Here is a 7,928-nt window from a genome sequence, read left to right on the forward strand (position 1 = left end):
CCAAAGGCCCACCCCCTAGTGACCTGTTCCTAACAGGCAGACCCTGCCTCCTAAAGGCTCCACGGCCTCCCAAAACAGGGTAACCAGCTGCAGGCAACCAGTTCAAAACATAAGCCAGAGGGGACATTTCAAATTCAAATAGTATGTCCTACTCCATGGAGAATCCTGGGTGGCATACCAGTGTCCTTCCCACCTTACTACCGTCCCCTGTGCCGAACACCTGTCTCCTTCAAGAGTTCATGGTTGGTTTCCCCTTTGAACTAAATGTTTATGCCCTAACCCCCAATTTCACACTTCAAGCCCCCAAGTCTCAAAGCAAACATTCTCTAGATAGAGTCTAAGAGAGGCGATTTGGGTTAGATGAGGGTAGAGCCGCCACAACAGGAATAGTATCCTTACAAGAAGAAAAAGATTAGAGCTGCTGTCTCCTCACAGGCACAAAGGAGGAGGCGGAGGAGGAGGAGGAGGAAGAGGAGGAGGAGGAGGGGATGTGAGCACGGCAGCAGACAGTGGCTGTCTCTCAAGGGACGTTCTCTTTAGGCTAAGGTCACAAGGCCTGGAAGGACTGAATCTGTAAGCCGGGATGATGACTCCAAGTATTGAGAGCCCGATCTGCCCGTTAGCTTTGCCTCTCAAACACAAGGGGGGGAAAACCTAATTCCTAACACCCTCGCATCACCCAATCACCCTGTCAGCTCCCTGAACCATGGCCTGTTGTAACAGCAGCCAGAACTGGCAGAAACAGTCAGAGTTCAGATGATGTCAGCCAAAGGAAAGCTGTGGGAGTCAGGAGGAGGAACACCTGACTCCACCGGCCAATCAGCAAAGGTTCAGAAACCGGGGCTGGGGGGGAAGGAGTGAGATGCATGAACGCCACTCACGCTGGGATCATAGCCCAGACCCAGGTCCTGGCCCAGCCCAGAGACATGAGAGTCCAGGGCCAGACAGGGACAGGACGCACCATCACACCTAGAGAGTTCTAGCCAACTTGGAACAAGCCTAAGATTGCAGGTTGATGTCTGTGCTTGGTTCTGGAATTTTGTGCTCCCCACACTGTATCGTAACAAGTCCATCCCAGCCTGAATCCAAACTACAGGAGCTATGGTAGAGGAGACCCTGCGAGGCAGAAGTGATCCTGGCTCCATTCTAGACCCTTTTGGGGGAAGTTCTCAGTGAGAAGAGAAGCTCTGAGAACCTGACTTGCCCTGGGAGGAAGGAAGAGCTATGGATCTTCACTCAACCCATGGCTGTCCGAGGTCAGTTGCTCTGGAAACAAAGAGTCACTTTGAAGCCATTGGATCATGCTCTACTCCACCCCAAACCCCACAGTACGCAGAGTCCAGCAGCAAGGTCAAGCTGGAGCTGGGGTCACGCCTGAGACCACCCGTCTCTTAGCACAACTGCAGCAGAAGCCCTCAGGAGCTGGGCGCAGCCTGCCCTGGTAGGGCCCATGTTTCTCCTGCTCTGGGTATGGCAGCTAAGAACACAGCCCCTGGGTTCCAGATAAAATAATGGGAAAACTAGGAGCTCAGGATTGTCAGCAGCCCACTGTTAGACATACCCAGAAACCCCAAGTCATCAGGGAAGGTGGGTCACACTCACCTACATTCTCTCTGTAACCTGTGCAGCCACCCAGAAAGAACACAGCCCTGGAGTCTGCTGGGCAGGACTGGGTCCTGACACTGCCTCTGGGCCAGCAGGCTCTGGATGGTCCAGCACGTCTCTAAGTCTTTTTACCCAGCAGTAGGAATGAACACACTCCTCATTCACAGGGGCCTGCAAAGCCCTAGCACACTGAAAATGGCCACGGGACCTTCATTCCCCCATGGTCAGCCGTCCCCTCCTCCTGTCCCTCATCTGGCACTGCCCAGTTTCCTCCACTTCCTCAGTGTGCTAAGCGCTCAGCCAAGGAGGGGTTTGAAGGTGGTTTGGCTCTGTCCTCCAGCTCAAAGGGATATGGCACACTCCAGAGTACGAAGAGATGACGAGTCTGAGGGAGTGCTCTGGACTTGGGGGGGGGGGGTTCGGTCAGGGGTGTGGCATGTGCAAAGGCCCAGGGACAGGAGTCCCGTCTTTCCTTCCTCTCTAACTGCTGGAATGAGATGTCAAAATGCAAATCCACAGTCATGAGACAAAAGATCCCTGTGCCACCAGGGGAGCCACGGCCTTGGACTTTCCTCTCGGGACAGGCTGTGGTCATTTAAATGGTCTCTATGTTTGTTCATAGGCATCTGGGAGTGAGGCGCTACAAGATGGCGGTATTTCTGCACCAAGCTATTCCCGAGTGTGTGTGAGCAAGGACCCCAGCGAAGCCTCCCGGCCAAGAAAGACGTCCAAACCACAGATCCTTTAGAGGCCACCCTCAAAGAGAGGATGTGGCTACAGGAAAAACAGCACCTTGCGGCCCCTCACCCACAATTCATCAAGATCACAGCTCAGGGCCCCGCACAGTCTCCTGAAGCAGGGCGCTGGTTGCCGACTTCACACACAGGAACCTTCTCGTCTTGGTCACAGCCGCCGATGTGGTTGTAGGGAGCTTTCAAGGCCTCAGTGCTTCACTGACTGCTGGCTGGACCATTTGATTTCTGTTCTAAATGAAATTCTCAACAAGTGGTTCTAAACTGACAGCTCATTTCCCCCAGAGGAGGTGTGAGTAAGAGGGCAGGCCAAGAAGGAAACAGATTGAGATGGGTTGCAGCTCAGTTGGTAGAGTGCTTGCCTGGTCTGCACAAAGCCCCAGGTTCAATCCCCAGCACCACATAATGCAAGCGTGATGGCACAGGTCTGTAATCCCAGCACTTGGGAGATGAATATAGGAGGATCAGAAGTTTGAGGTCGTATCCAGCTATGTAATGAGTTTGAGGCAAGCCTGGGATACATGTGACTGTGCCTTAAGGAGGAGAAGGAGGAGGGGGATGAGGAGGGGGAGGGGGAGGGGGAGGGGGAGGGGGAGAGGGGAGGGGGAGGAGGAGGAGAGGGAAGAGGGGGAGGGGGAAGAGAGGAAGGAGGAGGAGGGGGAGGAGGAGGAGGGGGAGGAGGGGGAGGAGGAGGGGGAGGAGGAGAGGGAGGAGGAGAGGGAGATGAGGGGGAGGAGGGGGAGGAGGAGGAGGAGGAGGAGGAGGAGGAGGAGGAGGAGGGATTTCAATTCACACACAGGGGAGGGAACTGAACAGCACCATGGATGGGTTCCTGGAGGTGACAACTGTGGTTGTTATTTTTATGTCAACTTCACACAAGCTAGAGTAAGCTGAACGGAGGGAAACTCAGTTGAAAAAAAATGACTCCATAAGATCCAGCTGTAGGCCATTTTTTTAACTAGTGGTTGATGGTGGAGGACCCAGCCCTTTGTGAGTGGCGCCATCTGTGGGCTGGAGGTCCTGAGTTCTATGAGAAAGCAGGCTGACCAAGCCACAAGGAACAAACCAGTAAGCAACACCCATCCATGGCCTCTGCATCAGCTCCTGCCCTGTTTGAGTTCCTGTCCCGACTTCTTTCAATAATGAAGAGCGATATAGAAGTGTCAGCCAGGGCTGGAGAGATGGCTCAGAGGTTAAGAGCACTGACTGCTCTTCCAGGGGTCCTGAGTTCAATTCCCAGCAACCACATGGTGGCTCACAACCATCTACAATTCAATCTGGTGCCCTCTTCTGGCATGTAGGCTGAACACTGTATATGCAATAAATAAATAAATAAATCTTTAAAAAAATAAAAAAAGAAGTGTAGGCCAGATAAACCCTTTCCTCCCCAGCTTGCTCATGGTCATGGTGTTTCATCACAGCAACAGAAACCCTGACTAAGAGAGCAGCCATGTGAGCCTTGAGTGAAGGCTCTCTCACACAGCATGGTTTTGGCATGTCCATGCCTGCCTAGCACCAGCTAGCAATAGATCCCTAGTGACAGATCCAGGTCAATGTTCCTTCCATGTGGCATCTGGTGGGAAGATGCCCCATCCATAGGGTCAGGGAAGGCTGGACCCTGGCCCAAAGCTTACTGAGGCTCTGAGTGTCTGACCTTTCCCATCAGCCCAGTGATGGAAACATGTGGAGTGAGGTGCTGGGGTAAGAGAGAGGTCGAGGAGCCCACCCTACCCAGTGTCCCCTGTGCATGGGGAAAGCACCCCCCCACTCGCAACATCAGTATAGTATGTTATCCCTGGGTTATCCAGAGAGGACCACACTGGATCCACCATCACTCGGGACTGGACCTGAGTCCTGGTCTTCTCCGGAGATGCTGGAGACTAGAGCGTGAAAAGAAAAGAGCCAAGGGGGCTCCTGGGTGGAGCATGGCTGGAACGGGGGGGGGGGGGTTGTGATGGTGATGGCCAGGATGGCGCACTGTGATCAAACTATCAGACGTAAGAGAGGGATCAGGAGCAGGCAGAGAGTCAGACAGAGGCCGCGGCTGGGAAAATTCTGGGATGTGACAGGCTAAACACAGGAAGGTCAGGGAAGGCTGGCTGGCCGCAGTGGAACAAATCAGAATGTCAGCACCAGCAGGACTCCTGACTGCTCCCCACCCCCGCATCTGCAAGGAGGAGTACAAATGCCTCATCCTCAGGTGTTCAGGCCTGGCCCTGAAGATAAGGAGGCTCTGCCAAGCAGACAGGAACAACGTGTGGTCCAGCCTGGCCCTGCTGCCCTGAGGAGACCAGACCCCACCCTGTCTGAAGAACTGGGACCCACCTAGGGCTATGTACTGTGGAGGTTCCTCAAGGTAGCTTCAGTTTTCCCGTGAGGAGACTCGAGGAGGCATGAACCCACTTTTCTATTCCCCAAAGACAGACTAGCTGCTCCTTGGCAGTGTGTGCCTCGGAAGCAGAGCACTGACTCACCACGCCCGTCAGGCCCCAGGACACAGCCTGTGGGGACCCTGCTTCCAGATCCCTTTCAGGGTGGACGTGGCCCCGGAGACCTTTGCTAAGTGGACGTCCACTGTGTCCTCTCTCTCCTCTAGGGGTCAGGAGGCAGACACCCCCTCCTCTGCAAATTTCAGTGTTCCTTTGGGCTTTTGGAAACAAAAGTCAGGAAGTCTTGACAAAGCCACTCACCTCCCTGAGACAAGCAGGCAGAAACCAGCTAAAGAGCGTGGAGGGGGGAGGAGAAATACTCCCCCACACATGTATGACCCACAAAGGGGATGAAGGCGAGGTGCTGCCGTGAACAGGGGACCCGGCACCACGGAACACGGCACAGCGGCCCTCACAACAGGGCCAGCCGGGCTTTTCCACTGACCCCGTGACCCCACGTGGGTGATACATGTGGGAGAAGGGAAAGTGGGAACTGACCAGAGATGTCTACATCTGCATCTGCAGCAGCTCAGCAAACGGTGGCTGCAAACCTTGTGTCTGTCAACAGTGAGGAGTCAGTGGACGCTGACCTTCAGGGAAATGCTCCTCGGCCTCCGTCAACCTCAGGGTAGGATGCCAAAAGGGGCAACGCTGTGATTCCGCTTTGTGAGGTGCTTAGAAAATCTACAAGAGGGGGCCCTCGGGGGCTGGGTGTTACGCAGATGGATCCCCAGAATTGAAACTCTGTCTGGAGGACTCAGAAGTCAATAATTTACAAGTCCCAAATGCACAAGGGTGGGGCCTCCCCAAGACTATGTAAGCTGTAAGGACTGGGGTGGCAGAGCAGGGGCAATTCTGGGGCGGGTCAAGCTGCAGAGAGCTCTGGAGTTCCGGTTGTGGCGAGCTGGTGGCTTTTGATGATACAGCTGCCTTTCAGCTGTCCACATCCCTGTGAATAACCCCAAGGAACTGACTCAACAATTCGGACTTTAGCTTGGCAGAGGTTCCCTGTCTGGGGTAAGTAGACATTTGTTCTAGTCTCCCAGGGATAGTGTCAACAACACTGGGGGAGGAAATGGGTAGCTAGTGTTTGAGAGGGTGCAGAGTCTCCATTTGGAAAACTTAAAGGTTTTGTGTGGATAGCAGCAAAGGCATAACAGCACCATGAATATATTTGGTGCAGTGATTAAGATGATTAAAATATCTAAGATGGTACATACCGTTGTGTTAAGTATATTTTAATACAATAAAGCTACATATGGTTAAATTGTTTTTGTCCTTTAAGATGGGATTTCATGTATTCCCAGGTTGGTCTCAAACTCACTATATTGCTAAAGACGGTCTTGAACTCTCAGTTCTCAAGTCAGCACATTTCAAGTGCTGGGATTACATGCGTGCCCCCACACCTGTTTCATGTGGCGATGGGGATTGAAGACGTGGCCAAAGATGTAGGGAATTTCCTAAAGACTGGGCTTTGAGGCTTGACGAGGGCGAATCAGCTCAGGAAGGCCCCGCAGAGGAAGGGGATGGGGAACAGAGCAGCTTCGGGTGAATTTCCATTGAATCGTGGGTAAGGACAGTGTCCCCTGGCAGGCATCACACATGTCCTAGGAGCCATCAGAGTCATGCCATACAACTACAGAGTGACAAGAATGATACCAGATGCCGTGTCGCCTTGATGTCACGCACCCCAGGCTCAGACTGAGAAGGGCTTGTAGGACAACAAGCCGCCTGCAGCAGGGCCTGGGCCACGTGGACAGACATGGCCACCTCTGCAGCTATCTGGGCAGGTCACTTCTGCTCTCTCAAGGCTGGCAGGACAGTCAGCTAAACCCAAACGTCAGGTGGGTAACAAATGGCTTGTCAGTTTTGTATCTCTGACTGCATGAGACACACTTGTGATTAACTGGAGTGTCGCTTGTTTTCTTTTCCAGTACTGAGGGTGGAACCCAGGGCTCTATGTATGCCGGGCAAGCACTCTGTGGCTGACCTCACCCCCAGCTCCTATTTGAAATCCATTTGGAATAGGGTAGCCTGGCTTTGTTCTCCTGCCCTTATTTGGAAGGGGTGGCTGCTGCCTTCCCAGTCCCTCTCCTTCTCATCCGGCAGGGATTCCCATCTTGCCCTCCTCCAGACCACGCTGCTAGAAAGATGGACCAACAGTCACTCCTCCACCCCATCATCTAAGATGACCTTGCTTCTGTCTGTTGTCTGTCCCTTGCTCTGAGAGGCAGGCTCCATCTGTCCCTCCCATCTGACGCGGTCACTTCCACAAGCAGGGCACCTGTTGCTATATCCCCAGAGCCTAGCACAGGTCTGACACACAGTAGGCACTCAGCTAGTATTAACTGAAAGATGCCAAGACTGTCTCTATAAGCGAGCTGCCTAGTGCAGGGGGGAAGAGGGAGGTAAGCATGAGGGGGTGGGCTGTGCCCCTACTGTCTTACTGTCTGCCCCCCAGCCTCTCACACTGGCCACTGGTCCCCTCTTTTCTGAGATGCAGAGTTGACAAAGGGTGGCTGGAACACAAGTCTGTCCTCACCCTACCCCACAAGCCCAGCCTCTGGTCCACACATTCCCATGGCAGCACGGTTACCATGGCAACAGCAACCAGAGGTCACAGCACTGTAAACCAGAGGATGCCTGCCCTCCTGGAACACCACCACTGAGGTAGAATCTAATTTTCATCACAGCCATAATACTGGTTTTGCATAATGGTACATATATTAATACCTAACACGCCTGTGTTTATTTGGTTAAAATTCATGAATTCGGGTCTAAATAAGAAGTGCTGATGGTTGAAGTTTGTCACTCTCTTAAAACGTTCTTAGACTGTTGTTTTAAGCCAAACTCTCCTTGGAAGCTCCTGGCTTCTAATCCCACTGCTAATGGGTAGAGACGGAAACAGAGTTGGGACAAGATGAAGGTGACACTCAGCCAGGCACTAGACCTGCCCAGGCCTCAGGTCTGCCCACCCCTGCCAGAGTGGGTGGAGTCACATACCACTCACCTGTCAATCAGTCTCCTTGCTGGGGTGGGAGGGGCTGAGGCAGGACCTACTGGCTGCTTTGCTGCGGCCCTAGCAGCTGCCGTTGCTCTCCCTCTTCCTCCCCCTGACCAATAAACGTGTGGCAGGAAGACA

The 7,928-nt window shown here is 53.4% G+C and overlaps 1 long non-coding RNA gene across 1 annotated transcript; it reads left to right on the forward strand.

Annotated features, from left to right (window-relative positions):
• The first annotated feature begins 5,589 nt into the window (after nt 1–5,589).
• On the forward strand, nt 5,590–7,928 carry LOC121142665. The gene is made up of 3 exons (XR_005879693.1): nt 5,590–5,803; nt 6,380–6,630; nt 6,721–7,928. It is a non-coding gene; the product is annotated as an uncharacterized LOC121142665 (long non-coding RNA).

The sequence above is a fragment of the Mesocricetus auratus genome, unplaced genomic scaffold (genome assembly GCF_017639785.1).
Source record: "Mesocricetus auratus isolate SY011 unplaced genomic scaffold, BCM_Maur_2.0 Super-Scaffold_100010, whole genome shotgun sequence".
Classification (NCBI taxonomy): domain Eukaryota; kingdom Metazoa; phylum Chordata; class Mammalia; order Rodentia; family Cricetidae; genus Mesocricetus; species Mesocricetus auratus.